The sequence below is a fragment of the Betta splendens genome, chromosome 8 (assembly GCF_900634795.4).
Source record: "Betta splendens chromosome 8, fBetSpl5.4, whole genome shotgun sequence".
In the NCBI taxonomy this organism is placed as follows: Eukaryota; Metazoa; Chordata; class Actinopteri; order Anabantiformes; family Osphronemidae; genus Betta; species Betta splendens.
The window spans coordinates 12379843-12395215 of NC_040888.2; the positions used below are offsets into that span (position 1 = coordinate 12379843).

Genomic DNA, 15373 nt, shown 5'->3' on the forward strand with positions numbered 1-15373 from the left:
TTTCTTTTGCAAGCTAATGGAATTAAACCAGGAGGTGACAGAGAAAGCGAGCACACTCAATAACGAAGTAGGAGGAGGAGGCTAAGAGCCGCACAGTTGGCTTCCGTAAAATTAAGACGTTGTTACTGTAGCTTCAAGTCTGCTTGTACAATCTCATCAGGACTTCAGAAAAACAAAAGAACATTTAAAGAAGAACAAATGTTGTATAAAAAACTTGAAATGTAACTACAGGACAAGTCAAAGCTACCAATAGAGGAGTGGAACTACTGGTACTATTGTACATTTAGCCACAGTACAGTTATGCCACTTCTTCAGTAGAGGTGTCGGTGTAAATGTCTTCAATAAACCTAAACCCATTCTTGGTCAAATCTTAGAGCTTTTGTTTGAAGCAGAATCAAATAAGTGACTGCGTGAAAAATGCAGCATGTCAAACTCCAGTCAAACCTCAAATTCACACTATGAAGAAACATATTGGTAATAAGACATTTTCTGTAGTAATTACCTAATGAATACATCTCATGTTATTACCAACATCAGAATCACAACTGTTTTTTTTTCCTGTTCTCGGGAACAACTTCATCCGCTGTCACGAAGTGCTCTCTGGAGCACTTCATTCTCCAACTCACTAGAGGATTTCGACTAGTAATGCCTCGACTAGTAACGTGTGGTTAACGATCCCAACGCGCTTTATCTCACACTTGAAGTTTGCGGGCCAAGTCGGAAAGTTTTTTAATCATTTCTTTTTTTTTAAAGAAAAGTGAAAAATCCACATTACAAAAACACTGACTGAATGACAGTAATAGTGGTAGCTAGCTAGGCGTTACCCACCGCTGTACGCAAAACTCTGCTCTTTCAATAATTCTTCCACAACCGGGGGCAGTACTTCCTCCAGTGTCCCATCTCGCCGCAGATGTGGCAAGCGTTTCCTGGATCTCCAGATGCGCCTCCTGTGTCTCTGTTGTGCCAATTCCGTCTGAAGTCTCTTCCTCGTCCTCGCCCGTGAAACCTGCTCGCTCCTCTGTTGTTGTTATGCATTGCAAAGCCACGTGCCCTTCCCTGGGAGGAGTGTATTCTCCCTCACCGGATGAAAAAGTGTGTAAAGATAGGAGAAGGGACCTTTGGTGAAGTCTTCTCCACAACCAGTGTCTCAGGAGACACTGTTGCTCTCAAGTATGTGGGGTTTTTTTCCACATAAGAATGTTGTGGAGTAGCTTCATCCGCTGTCACGTTATTTTTCTTCATCACAGTTCAGATTCAGATGTATTTCAGCCAACGTTTTCTCCACCAAGTATTGAATTTGTTCCCTTCCATTATCAAACAGTGAAACACACACTTGGCGTGTAATAATGCAAGCTGCAGAGTAGATCCATGTCCGTCTATAACCAGCAAATCCCGAGTAGGTGGCAGCTCACAGCCCACAACTTTAGGGAGTGCCTTCATCTGCGCTGCAAGGTTCTGTAGGGCGCAGTCTCTGGAAGCAGAGAAAGGACACACGCAGCATCTTAAATGTTCCAAAGTAAGTCTTCACAACATGATGGCGGGGACTGACCTTTTGCTTTCTTGCTGACCTGTGGATTTCCCCATTGCGGAGCTCCTCTGCAGGAGACGGAGGTGTTGGCTTAACACGAGGTTGGTTTATGCGCCTTATGATCTTGGTACTGCCCACAAAAACGGGTTCACAGCAGGAGTGTGATTTTTATTTATTTTTATTTTTTTTTATTTTTTTACTTAATTTTTATCATTTTTTTTTTTTTTTGTATTACAATGTAATTACTTCAATAGCATTCTTCATCATTCACGTCATTATTTTATATATTTGGTTGGATTGATTTAAACGTATTTTTCCACAGCGAGAGCAGAGCATGTATAAAAAAAATACTAACACTGCTAAAACTGTAAAATACTAAAGTGACAATGACAACATCAGCACACATCTGCTTCAGTAAAGTCCCAGATACATCAAAATCAAGATTTAGCTCTTATCCACAAGGAAAAGTCACATTTATATACACGCTTGGAAAGGAATCTGCTTCCAGACAAGCTGATGCATGAAAAGCTCCACAGAGACTAATGCAGTGAGTCCAGCCTGCAGCTGACAGCATCCACCCCGTCTGCTGGACCGTCTCATCCCTCTGAACGGCAACGATGAGCAGCAAATGTCCCGTCACTGGGATCCTTCCTTAGCATACACGTCCTTAACATCCACAAGGTTCAGTCAGTAAATCTATAAATGCTCCCTTGAGGAGGCCACATGTCACGACTCGGGTCGCATCATTCTAAGGACGGGTCTATTGCTGGGGTCTGATGACTCATTAAGGGATATCTCTTGAAGGGGATTGGTGGGTACACTGGAAGGTCCTGCAACATTCACTGAGTTCTCTGCACTGGACAAAATAAATGTTGAAGGTGCCTTGCTTCTCCTGATAGGTCGAAGAATCCTTTTGGCAGAAAAATATCCAGAGGAAAAGTCATTTGAAGAGTTGAGCACACTGATTCTTTTCTTAGGGAGCTGGTGTTTGGTGGCAGCGCCACGTCTGCGGACGGTTACAAAACGGCACACAGAAGGAACACTGGTGGTCTTGCTTTGTTGAACCTGCTGATGATGAGTAGGAGAAGCCTTGCACGCGTTTTCCTCATCACTGCTCCTTTTTGTCCGGGCAGGACGAACAGCTCGATCCCTGACGCTGGTCTTTTTCCGTCTTGTGGTTTTGTTCTTCTGAGCGGGTGGTGAATATGTAGAAGGGGGGGGATATGACGTTCTCTACCGCCGTCTCATAATGTTGTTGCTGTGTTCCTATGAAAATGACTGCATGAGTACTGATTCGCAGTTGCATCATGAGGTGGTTGTTAGGGCTGAGCATGGTGAAAACACTGTGTTCTTGTCTCTGAGGACTCCGCAGCTGCACCAATAAACTGAACTCATGTAGAAACCCATCGGTGAAGAGCTGTCGCAGGGAAAGAGCCAAGGTGGAGTACTGTCCCACCTGCAGAACTGGACACTTATCCTCCACAATCATGGAGGCATTACTGCTGTTTACCACCTGAAGAGAAATCTCCTGAAGAATGTTTACTTCATCTGTAGTGAGACAGTAAAAAAAAGTATGAAAAAATTACAGTAATATATTCAAACACCTTCTGTTGGTATAGTGTTGAAAGCTACCGTAATATCTGGACTATAAAGGTTTGTTTAGGTTGAGACCAAGTAAAAACACCTGGGAGTGTACTTGGACAGTAAACTGGACTGGAAAAAGCACTCTCAGCTGTGTGCAAGGAGGCTTAGAGCAGGATGTACTTTCTGAGGAGGCTCAGATCCTTTAGCGTCTGCAGCTCCATGCTGAGGATGTTCTATGAGTCTGTGGTGGCCAATGTTTTACGCTGTGGTCTGTGGGGCAGCAGCATGAATGTAGCAGACAGTAACAGATTGGACAAACTGGTAAATGACAGACTTTCTAGGAACAAACGCAACATATGAACAATATACTGTTACAAGTACATACACATACAAACAAGACTTACGTACTGTGCATTATGATGCTGCATCACTGCTGCTAAAGTTGACTCCACCTCAGCCAATACTTGGGGCTGACGTTGCTGTGGCATATCATAATTAAGTCTCAGCACAGAGGATGAACCCGTCCCACCAGAGGCTTGCTAAGAGGTGGTAGCGGTGGAAGAGAGGCTTGATAAGAAGGTTGGTTGGGGCACCTGAAACAAAAATAGTAATAAACCAATAGTTTAAATTAGAATTACACGGAACAAACCGAAACAAACTTAAAGAGCAGAGACAGAATTTGTTTAACCAAAGGAAACCCTGCAGTTGTAGGAGATGCTTCTCTGCCTCTGCTTGCCAGCATCTATCAGTGTTGCCAGACATACAGTAATTATCGTGTTTAAAGCGAAAATAAGAAACGCGAGTTCAAAATGTTAACAAACTAGTAAAAGACTCCGGTGGTGCAGAGACTGGCCAATAGACCGAGCTACTTTACCGGCCTGTCTGCGAGTTGGACGCTACGGTTCAGGAGCGGATTCAACCTGTTCAATGAGGCCGAATCCTTCTGCCGCTGCGGTATTCAAGGTGCGTTGGACATTGCGATGTTAAAAACATGCAAAAGAAAACACGGACACGACATCAAGTCTCTAGTTCCGAAAATCAATAAAATTGTCGAAATAACTGAACCTCCTTGATTTCCATAGGCTATGTGCCCATAGAATAAGTTTGTTTTAAAATTCACGTGACTTTTAAAGTTGTTGAATTTCATACGATAGTTTGGGTTAAAATGTGGTCATCTTAAAAGCGACAGTAGTATATTTCTTTTTTTTCTTTTTTTCTCCGGCGCCGGTCGAGCTGGCTGCTGGTCACAACAACTGGTTCTATTTATTACTTTCTTCACCTACTCAATATTATCTTTTTAGTGTTTTGTTAGTAGCATTAGTGTACACAACCTGTACACCGCTTTTATATAGTTTTTCTAAGTTTGGCGCAGTACAAACTGCTGTTTTAAAGCTACGATGTGCGTCGGGGGTCAGAGCGCGCATTGTTTACACCGCGGAGCAGCTGATCGCGCTGCGCAGCGCCGTAGGTTCTGCCCAGAGACAGACACGAGATCACCGCTGAGGTGCTGCTGTGTAATAATTGCTGTGTACGTCCCACCCTCCGCTAACGCTGACACAGCTTCTGAGACCCTGCTCTCAGTCACCAGCAGGCTGCAAACACAGCACCCACAGGCCCTCTTCCTGATCTCTGGGGACTTTAACCATGCACCTCCTTCAGCTGCTCTGCCTACATACACCCAGTATGTGACCTGCCCCACCAGAGACAATAAAACACTGGACTTATTCTATGCCAACACCAAAGAGGCCTACGCTGCATCCTCCCTCCCACCGCTGGGCAGAGCTGACCACAACATCCTGCATCTCCTGCCTGTGTATAAACCTGTTGTACACAGGCAGCCGGTGGTGCCCCGCACAGTGAAGAGGTGGACAGCTGAGAGCGAGGAGGCTCTCAGGGGACTGTTTTAACACCACTGTGTGGACGGAGCTCTGCGACCCACATGGGGAGGACATTAACGCAATAACAGACTGTGTAACGGACTACATAAACTTCTGCTGTGAAAACACTGTTCCCACCAGGCGGGTTCGGTGTTTCACCAACAGCAAGCCATGGGTCACCCCTGATATTAAAGCTCTGCTAAAGGAGAAGAAGAGAGCATTTAAATCAGGGGACAGGGAGGAGCTGAGGAGGGTGCAGAAGGAGCTGAGGAGGAAAATCCGTGAGGGGAAGTCCAGCTACAGGAGGAAGATGGAGGAGCAGCTGCAGCAGAACAATGTGAGTGAGGTGTGGAGGAGCCTGAAAACCATCTCAGGCTTCAAAGGCTCCACACCCACAGGCTGAGGGGGACCTGAGCTGGGTCAACGAGCTGAACTCACACTTTAATAGGTTTGACCAAGCACCCACTCACACCTCCCAGCAGCTGCCTCCGAACCTCTTGTCACCTCATACCACTGGATTACCAGCCCCCACAGCCCTTCACACCTTTACACAAAGCCCTCTACCCTCAGCCCTGACGACTGGTGACTCATCCCAACCACACCCCCTCACTTCACACCACACTGAGTCACTTCCTCAACCCCTCGCTTCACACCACACTAAGACACTCCCTCCACCCCTATCCTTCTCCAGCACCCAGGTGAGAAGTGAGCTCAGGAAGATCAAGGCCAGGAAAGCAGCTGGACCAGACGGCATCAGCTCCAGACTCCTTAAGTCCTGTGCAGGCGAACTGTGTGGAGTTATGGAGCATGTCTTCAACCTGAGCCTCAAGCTGAGGGTGGTACCACAGCTCTGGAAGACCTCCTGCGTGGTACCAGTGCCCAAGACACCGCACGCCAAAGACCCCAGCAGCTTCAGACCAGTGGCTCTGACATCACACCTGATGAAGACACTGGAGAGACTGGTCCTGGGTCACCTCCGCTCTGCAGTGGGAACCTACCTGGACCCGCTGCAGTTCGCCTACCGACACGGCATAGGAGTAGACGACGCTGTCATCTTCCTCCTACATCGAGCTCTTTCTCACCTAGAGAAGCCCGGCAGCACTGTGAGGATCATGTTCTTTGACTTCTCCAGGGCCTTCAACACCATCCAGCCGATGCTTCTGAAACACAAACTGGAGGAGGCTGGTGTGGACCTTCATCTGACGGAGTGGATTATGGACTTTCTCACAAACAGGCCTCAGTTTGTGAGAGCCAGGGACTGTGTGTCTGACACTCTGACCTGCAGTGTGGGGGCCCCACAGGGGATTGTACTGGCCCCCTTCCTTTTCACCCTCTACACGTCAGACTTCAGACACACACGGACAGCTGTGTTCTGCAGAAGTTCTCTGATGACTCTGCGATCGTCGGACTGATCACCGATGATGACGATGCAGAGTACAGAGGACTCACTCAGAACTTTGTGGACTGGTGCCAGCGGAACCACCTCCTGATCAATGTAGGGAAAACGAAGGAGATGGTGGTGGATTTCCGCAGACAGCAGCCTGCTGTCATCCCACCGATGCACATCCAGGGAAGGGACATTGAGAGAGTGGACTCTTACAAGTACCTGGGAGTGCATCTGAACAATAAACTGGACTGGACTCATAACACGGATGCACTGTACAGGAAGGGTCAGAGCAGACTCTACCTGCTGAGGAGACTGCGGTCTTTTGGAGTGAAGGGGCCACTCCTGAAGACCTTCTATGACTCTGTGGTGGCATCAGCCGTCCTGTACGGTGTGGTCTGCTGGGGCAGCAGCATCACAGCGAGGGACAGGAAGAGACTGGACAGGATCATCAGAAAGTCCAGCTCTGTCCTGGGCTGCACTCTGGACAACGGTGCAGGAGGTGGGTGAGAGAAGGGTCCTGGCTAAACTGACATCCATCATGGACCAGGTCTCTCACCCACTGGAGGACTCACTGTCTGCTCTGGAGAGCAGCTTCAGTAGCAGACTGATCCACCCTCGCTGTGTGAAGGAGAGATATCGTAGATCCTTCCTACCTGCTGCTGTCAGACTGTACAATCAGAACTGTTGACCACATCCCACCACAGTCACTCACCCACTGCATCAGTGGTTTATATAGCAACCTGCTCTGCACAATATTGTGTAAATCTGTGAACAATCATGTATATTGTTACCGGTACAAATCTTATACCCATTACTGTGCAATAACCCTGCAATGACCTCATACTCACTCTAACTGTACTGTACTGCTTTGTACTGTGCCAACACAAACTTTCTGTACCTGTATTCTTGCTCATCTGTACTGCTGTTGTGAGAGGTAATTTCCCCACTGCGGGACTATTAAAGGTTTTCTTATTCTTTATTTCTTATTCTTTCTTTATAAAGGTAACACTCTGTAGTTTTCACCACAGCGCTCAGATTTACAGTACTAAATGGTAAGTAGGTATACACTGTAGAACACAAAGAAATAATCTACAGCATCTTCAGACAAAGCAGTTCTTTTATTTTCTTAATGACATTATATACAAATATATATATATATATATATATATATATATATATATATATATATATATAAATATATATATATAATATACACACAACAGTATTTATGACAACCACTTGTCTTGACCGTCTTCTGTTTACAGATGGAGGCCAACACCACGGTTTATGTGAAGAGTCTCCCAAACCCAGCAGCACAGAGAAAGCAGTGATAAAGACACTTCCTCTATGTGATTAGGACTGGGAGGCTCCCCTCTGTCGGACCAGAGGGCTGGAGAGAGCGAAGAGCTGCAGGATGCTAGAAGAAACATCATAAACAGATGTGTTTGTTAACATACAAGTCTGCATTGAGATGTTAAGCTTACCACAACTTTACTACTTAGGTAATTACTTAATTGCATTGAGCCTCCATAGCACACAGGGTGACAACTTCTCTCCAGGTGGTCCTATGTCTCTGTTGTCCACAGTTCTCCAGCCTCCACAGCTGCACCTGTCGCAACCAAAATGAAAACATTGGCTTCAGGAGCACATGAAGTAAAGTACAGACTACGAATAAGCTAGGACGTGTCATTCTTACTGACGTAATTGTGCAGCTGTGGTTCCTGCGATCGGTTTGACAGCTTAGGTCGGGCTGCTTGGAATGCCGGCTCTTGGTCCAGATTGGTTGTCTCTGGTAAAGTGAAAGCATTAGAACACAGAGTGAGTAAATAGATCAGAGAAATACTTGAAGAACATTGTAGTTGAATTCACCGTTGCTCATCTCCTGGTTCCCTCGTCTCCTTCTCCTAATAAACCTAAATGTGAAGAAAGATGATTCATTTTTAGGATCACTTTAAATTTCAATGTAATACAAACATATTTATTTCTACTCAACTACTCTCTTTAAAATCAATTGTTGGACTAATAAGACCACAATAGCAAATGCCTGAATATAACAATTATTATGCAAAAACAACAGATCAATGAATAATTTACATTCAGCAGGAGCTGATTCTGGTTTGCTGTTGGCCTCCAACCTCCTCTCCTCATTTAATTAAGCCTACATGTAATAAAAAACTCATTCATATTTAATCTCACATAAAATTTAACATAATAAATATAAATATATTTCTATTCAACTACTTCCTTTGAAACTGTCAACCAAACCAAATCTTGTACTCACCTTTGTCCACTGGAAAGACAGACGTAATGGTCAGTAGCCGTCAGTCACTGCTCCCTGTAGTGTGGAGCAGGATGTGGACTGCAGACAGCCATGTGTCTCCTCCATAACACCTGACACTGCAGTCATCTGCCACCGAGGAGCTTCAGTGGGAGACGACATGTGTCCCCAGTGCCACTGTGACTGAGCTGACCTTCTATCGCTGTGGAGGAAACATAATAGCTACCCCGCCAGACGCTAGGGCAACTTGCATGGGGGGATCGACGGCCCTGCCAGGCGCTGAACTCAGCCTTCAGGGTGAAAGAAAAGTCCATCCAACCGCCATGCTAAAATATAAAAAACAGCAAAAACTGGCCCAGGTGCCAGACGCTACCTGGGACCTGAGAACCGCCCAGCCAGACGCAAAGGCTAGTTCTCAGGGTAAAAATTAACATTTAAACTTGTGTTCATCCAGGAAAGAAAGAAAGGTCCCAGCGCCAGACGCTGCCGGGGACCTGAAAACTGCCCAGCCAGACGCAAAGGCTAGTTCTCAAAGTTGGAATGAACATTTAAACTTATGGTATAGAGATAAAACTACAAAAAAGGTGCCCTGGGGTCAAATCCAAGACTGGTTTCACTGTAGGAAACAGTGTCCCACAGTTGAGTCTTCCAAGAGCAGCCCCCTCCTCATCACTGTCTTCCTTACCTCTCCTGGAAGATGAGCTGCTGGATGAGCTCCTTCACTCTCTCCGTCACAGGAGAGGGTAAAGGGGACAAAGGAAGGGCATCAGAGCAACAAAGACAAGAGTAAGCAGAAGAGGGTGAGGAAGAAGAAGAAGGAGTAGGAGAGGGTGAAGGACAAAAAGGAAAGACAGCAGAACAACTAGGAACAGCAGAGGGTGAAGGAGAAAAGGGAAGGACAGCAGAGCAACAAGTACCAGAGTAAGCAGAGGAGGGCGAGGGAGAAGAAAAAGGAGAGATGAGAGAGTGAGGAGGAGAGCACAGAGAAGCAGAGTGAGCAGAAGAGAGTGAGGAAGAAGAAGAAGAAGGAGTAGGAGAAGGGTAAGGAGAAAAGGGAAAGATGTCAGAGCACCAAGTACCAGAGGAAGCAGAAGAGAGTGAGAAAGAAGAAGAAGAAAAAGAAGGAGTAGGACAGGGTGAAGGAGAAAAAGCAAGAACATCAAAGCAACAAGGAACAGGAGGGGGTGAAGGGGAAACAGAAGGACCAGCAGACCAAAAAACAAGAGAGCGTGGAGGAGAAGGTGGATGGGGTGTGTATGAGTCACCCACCTGAGGAGTGGGTGAAGGATGGACGTGGACGCCGTTAGGCCCATCTGGACCACCTGGAAGTAAATAGAACAGAAAAACAGTCACACACTGTACAACAGGAGACATGTGAAGCTGCAGAGCAAGCTGTGGGGTTGTCATTTAATTTATATTTAATTTACTAAACAGCCTCTCCTAGAAAGTCAAAAAAACACAAATGCTGCAGCTTCCTGTGAACGCTGGTCTGTTAATGCTGTAAGAAAAGCATAGCACTCTGTAAAAAGCTAAAGTTTTAATAGAGCCTATTTAAGCTACTTTTAACTTGGGCATCTTGTTGCCATGGTGCTCAAGAACTGGCGCAAAGGCGCCATCTTTATTTTAGCAAATGTTAAACGATACATGGGGAAAACTGTACCCTCAAAACAAAATGGCAACGTTCCACCTTTGTAAACATTCAACTGCTATTACACTTAGCAATTTGTATTATTTAACCTTTAATTCAGTGTTTAAAATCGTTGATCGTCAGACTGTACACACTAGTTAAGATGCTAGGAGGAACCGCTTACCTTCGCCACCGGCTGCTCCGGCTGGATCCTCCGGTTTCTCCAACGCTTGAAGCGACTCCAGAGCTTCACAAGGCCCTGGGGCAAATGACGACCCATTTCGCCTGCAAAGATCACAACACAGATGGTTTTGTTATCAGTGCCTCTTAGTCCACTCGTGAACTTGTGGAGTCAAAGCCTGAAGAGACTAACGTCAGCGGTTTCCATGGCATTTATGCACATGCACGGACGTGCGTGAAAACGCAGGAGAGACGCAGACGTTGGAGACAGCGAGGAAGTCCTTCACTACTGACACTACGGTTGCCAGGGGCAGCTAACTTTTCTGCTAGCCCCAACATACTGTGAAAAGTTGTTTTTGTAAATAAAATAATTCCCCATGGTGTATTTTCTTCGTCTCATTATTTCCGCTTGATTTCGCCGCTTCCAGTGTTGTATATTATTGTAAAGTCTTTATCTAATCATATCTCAGCAGGCTTGTGTTGCTAGGACCATTGAGGACTGCCTGAGGGCGTTCAGAACCAACAAAACAGGCTCCTGTGCGCTGTACACGAACGGACAGTTACGATAACCAATCAGATCTCGAGACTTCTTCTTCGTCTTTTTTCTTTGGGTATTTGGCACTTGGCAAACTGGGTAGTGCATTACCCGCCACCTTCTGAGTTGGAGTATGCATTATTATGGCAATTTCTGGGCATTTTTCAGCTCAAACGCCTGGGAAACATACCTAAATTCAAACGAAAGCTGTTTCTTCAACCATTTGCAGTATATCTAAAGGCTTGGGCTCTTTGCCCTTGAGCTGTTAGCGGTGGGCATGAGGCCATTCTACCTGCCACGGGAGTTCACACACGTTATAATAATTGCTGTGTACGTCCCACCCTCCGCTAACGCTGACACAGCTTCTGAGACCCTGCTCTCAGTCACCAGCAGGCTGCAAACACAGCACCCACAGGCCCTCTTCCTGATCTCTGGGGACTTTAACCATGCACCTCCTTCAGCTGCTCTGCCTACATACACCCAGTATGTGACCTGCCCCACCAGAGACAATAAAACACTGGACTTATTCTATGCCAACACCACAGAGGCCTACGCTGCATCCTCCCTCCCTCCCACCGCTGGGCAGAGCTGACCACAAACATCCTGCATCTCCTGCCTGTGTATAAACCTGTTGTACACAGGCAGCCGGTGGTGCCCCGCACAGTGAAGAGGTGGACAGCTGAGAGCGAGGAGGCTCTCAGGGACTGTTTTAACACCACTGTGTGGACGGAGCTCTGCGACCCACATGGGGAGGACATTAACGCAATAACAAACTGTGTAACGGACTACATAAACTTCTGCTGTGAAAACACTGTTCCCACCAGGCGGGTTCGGTGTTTCACCAACAGCAAGCCATGGGTCACCCCTGATATTAAAGCTCTGCTAAAGGAGAAGAAGAGAGCATTTAAATCAGGGGACAGGGAGGAGCTGAGGAGGGTGCAGAAGGAGCTGAGGAGGAAAATCCGTGAGGGGAAGTCCAGCTACAGGAGGAAGATGGAGGAGGCAGCTGCAGCAGAACAATGTGAGTGAGGTGTGGAGGAGCCTGAAAAACCATCTCAGGCTTCAAAGCTCCACACCCACAGGCTGAGGTGGACCTGAGCTGGGTCAACGAGCTGAACTCACACTTTAATAGGTTTGACCAAGCACCCACTCACACCTCCCAGCAGCTGCCTCCGAACCTCTTGTCACCTCATACCACTGGATTACCAGCCCCCACAGCCCTTCACACCTTTACACAAAGCCCTCTACCCTCAGCCCTGACGACTGGTGACTCATCCCAACCACACCCCCTCACTTCACACCACACTGAGTCACTTCCTCAACCCCTCGCTTCACACCACACTAAGACACTCCCTCCACCCCTATCCTTCTCCAGCACCCAGGTGAGAAGTGAGCTCAGGAAGATCAAGGCCAGGAAAGCAGCTGGACCAGACGGCATCAGCTCCAGACTCCTTAAGTCCTGTGCAGGCGAACTGTGTGGAGTTATGGAGCATGTCTTCAACCTGAGCCTCAAGCTGAGGGTGGTACCACAGCTCTGGAAGACCTCCTGCGTGGTACCAGTGCCCAAGACACCGCACGCCAAAGACCCCAGCAGCTTCAGACCAGTGGCTCTGACATCACACCTGATGAAGACACTGGAGAGACTGGTCCTGGGTCACCTCCGCTCTGCAGTGGGAACCTACCTGGACCCGCTGCAGTTCGCCTACCGACACGGCATAGGAGTAGACGACGCTGTCATCTTCCTCCTACATCGAGCCCTGACTGATCACCGATGATGACGATGCAGAGTACAGAGGACTCACTCAGAACTTTGTGGACTGGTGCCAGCGGAACCACCTCCTGATCAATGTAGGGAAAACGAAGGAGATGGTGGTGGATTTCCGCAGACAGCAGCCTGCTGTCATCCCACCGATGCACATCCAGGGAAGGGACATTGAGAGAGTGGACTCTTACAAGTACCTGGGAGTGCATCTGAACAATAAACTGGACTGGACTCATAACACGGATGCACTGTACAGGAAGGGTCAGAGCAGACTCTACCTGCTGAGGAGACTGCGGTCTTTTGGAGTGAAGGGGCCACTCCTGAAGACCTTCTATGACTCTGTGGTGGCATCAGCCGTCCTGTACGGTGTGGTCTGCTGGGGCAGCAGCATCACAGCGAGGGACAGGAAGAGACTGGACAGGATCATCAGAAAGTCCAGCTCTGTCCTGGGCTGCACTCTGGACACGGTGCAGGAGGTGGGTGAGAGAAGGGTCCTGGCTAAACTGACATCCATCATGGACCAGGTCTCTCACCCACTGGAGGACTCACTGTCTGCTCTGGAGAGCAGCTTCAGTAGCAGACTGATCCACCCTCGCTGTGTGAAGGAGAGATATCGTAGATCCTTCCTACCTGCTGCTGTCAGACTGTACAATCAGAACTGTTGACCACATCCCACCACAGTCACTCACCCACTGCATCAGTGGTTTATATAGCAACCTGCTCTGCACAATATTTGTGTAAATCTGTGAACAATCATGTATATTGTTACCGTACAAATCTTTATACCCTTACTGTGCAATAACCCTGCAATGACCTCACTACTCACTCTAACTGTACTGTACTGCTTTGTACTGTGCCAACACAAACTGTTCTGTACTGTATGCTTGCTCATCTGTACTGCTGTTGTGAAGAGGTAATTTCCCCCACTGCGGGACTATTAAAGGTTTTCTTATTCTTATTTCTTTTCTTTCTTTATAAAGGTAACACTCTGTAGTTTTCACCACAGCGCTCAGATTTACAGTACTAAATGGTAAGTAGGTATACACTGTAGAACACAAAGAAATAATCTACAGCATCTTCAGACAAAGCAGTTCTTTTATTTTCTTAATGACATTATATACATATAAATATATATATATATATATATATATATATATATATACACACACACAGTATTTATGACAACCACTTGTCTTGACCGTCTTCTGTTTACAGATGGAGGCCAACACCACTGGTTATGTGAAGAGTCTCCCAAACCCAGCAGCACAGAGAAAGCAGTGATAAAGACACTTCCTCTATGTGATTAGGACTGGGAGGCTCCCCTCTGTCTGGACCAGAGGCTGGAGAGAGCGAAGAGCTGCAGGATGCTAGAAGAAACATCATAAACAGATGTGTTGTTAACATACAAGTCTGCATTGTGATGTTAAGCTTACCACAACTTTACTACTTAGGTAAATTACTTATTGCATTGAGCCTCCATAGACACAGGTGACAACTTCTCTCCAGGTGGTCCTATGGTCTCTGTTGTCACAGTTCTCCAGCCTCCACAGCTGCACCTGTCGCAACCAAAATGAAAACATTGGCTTCAGGAGCACATGAAGTAAAGTACAGACTACGAATAAGCTAGGACGTGTCATTCTTACTGAACGTAATTGTGCAGCTGTGGTTCCTGCGATCGGTTTGACAGCTTAGGTCCGGGCTGCTTGGAATGCCGGCTCTTGGTCCAGATTGGTTGTCTCTGGTAAAGTGAAAGCATTAGAACACAGAGTGAGTAAATAGATCAGAGAAATACTTGAAGAACATTGTAGTTGAATTCACCGTTGCTCATCTCCTGGTTCCCTCGTCTCCTTCTCCTAATAAACCTAAATGTGAAGAAAGATGATTCATTTTAGGATCACTTTAAATTTCAATGTAATACAAACATATTTATTTCTACTCAACTACTCTCTTTAAAATCAATTGTTGGACTAATAAGACCACAATAGCAAATGACTGAATATAACAATTATTATGCAAAAACAACAGATCAATGAATAATTTACCATTCAGCAGGAGCTTGATTCTGGTTTGCTGTTGGCCTCCAACCTCCTCTCCTCATTTAATTAAGCCTACATGTAATAAAAAACTCATTCATATTAATCTCACATAAAATTAACATAATAAATATAAATATATTTTATTCAACTACTTCCTTTGAAACTGTCAACCAAACAAATCTTGTACTCACCTTTGTCCACTGGAAAGACAGACGTAATGGTCAGTAAGCGTCAGTCCACTGCTCCCTGTAAGTGTGGAGCAGGATGTGGACTGCAGACAGCCATGTGTCTCCTCCATAACACCTGACCACTGCAGTCATCTGCCACCGAGGAGCTTCAGTGGGAGACGACATGTGTCCCCAGTGCCACTGTGACTGAGCTGACCTTCTATCGCTGTGGAGGAAACATAATAGCTACCCCGCCAGACGCTAGGGCACTGCATGGGGGGATCGACGGCCCTGCCAGGCGCTGAACTCAGCCTTCAGGGTGAAAGAAAAGTCCATCCAACCGCCATGCTAAAATATAAAAACAGCAAAAACTGGCCCAGGTGCCAGACGCTACCTGGGACCTGAGAACCGC

General features: G+C 46.6%; 3 long non-coding RNA genes across 4 annotated transcripts; all 3 read right to left on the reverse strand.

Moving 5' to 3' along the window:
• Nucleotides 1-1193: 1193 nt before the first annotated feature.
• On the reverse strand, nt 1194-3254 carry LOC114860103 (uncharacterized). The gene is made up of 3 exons (XR_008695253.1): nt 3213-3254; nt 1550-3076; nt 1194-1471 (listed from the first exon to the last, which is right to left on the reverse strand). It is a non-coding gene; the product is annotated as an uncharacterized LOC114860103 (long non-coding RNA).
• Nucleotides 3255-8084: 4830 nt separating this feature from the next.
• LOC129604416 (uncharacterized) lies at nt 8085-10051 on the reverse strand. Its single transcript, XR_008695250.1, has 3 exons — nt 8658-10051; nt 8246-8289; nt 8085-8165 (listed from the first exon to the last, which is right to left on the reverse strand). It is a non-coding gene; the product is annotated as an uncharacterized LOC129604416 (long non-coding RNA).
• A 4017-nt stretch (nt 10052-14068) lies between these two features.
• Nucleotides 14069-15008, reverse strand: LOC129604417 (uncharacterized). Of its 2 annotated transcripts, XR_008695252.1 has the most exons (5): nt 14986-15008; nt 14577-14620; nt 14402-14496; nt 14219-14314; nt 14069-14125 (listed from the first exon to the last, which is right to left on the reverse strand). It is a non-coding gene; the product is annotated as an uncharacterized LOC129604417 (long non-coding RNA). The 2 variants fall into 2 exon arrangements; XR_008695251.1 differs by lacking the exon at nt 14986-15008 and having other exon boundaries at nt 14577-14639.
• Nucleotides 15009-15373: the final 365 nt, after the last annotated feature.